Source organism: Mus pahari, chromosome 10 (genome assembly GCF_900095145.1).
Source record: "Mus pahari chromosome 10, PAHARI_EIJ_v1.1, whole genome shotgun sequence".
In the NCBI taxonomy this organism is placed as follows: Eukaryota; Metazoa; Chordata; class Mammalia; order Rodentia; family Muridae; genus Mus; species Mus pahari.
In genome coordinates this window covers 5,325,792-5,326,418 of record NC_034599.1, presented here as the reverse complement: position 1 = coordinate 5,326,418, position 627 = coordinate 5,325,792, and positions in this window count along the sequence as shown.

The window sequence follows — 627 nt, the reverse complement described above, 5'->3', positions numbered from 1 at the left end:
GTTTTGAGTTAGGATCTTTTTTCATTTTGCATTTTCTTTGATTGTTGTGTCCATGTTCTCTATGGAATCTTCTGCACCTGAGATTCTCTCTTCTATCTCCTGTATTCTATTGCTGATGCTCACATCTATGGTTCCTGATTTCTTTCCTAGGATTTCTATCTCCAGAGTTGTCTCCCTTTGTGTTTTCTGTATTCTTTCTACTTCCATTTTTAGATCTTGGATGGTTTTGTTCCATTCCATCACCTGTTATGTTGAGTTTTCCTGTAATTCTTTAAGGTCTTCTACTTTTTTAGCAGTGTTCTCCTATATTTCTTTAAGTTAGTTATTAATGCCCTCCTTAAAATCCTCTACCAGCATCATGAGATATGATTTTAAATCCAAATCTTGCTTTTCGGGTATGTTGGGGTATCCAGGGCTCGCTGTGGTGGGCATACTGGGTTCTGATGATGCCCAGCGGTCTTGGTGTCTGTTAGTAAGATTGTTTAGTTTGCCTTTCGCCATCTGGGAATCTCTGGTGTTAGATGTTCTAGCTGTCTCTTGCTGGAGCTTGTTCCTCCTGTGATTCTGTTAGCCTCTGTCAGCACTCCTGGGGGTCCAACTCTCTCCTTGGTCCCAGTGGTCAGAGTA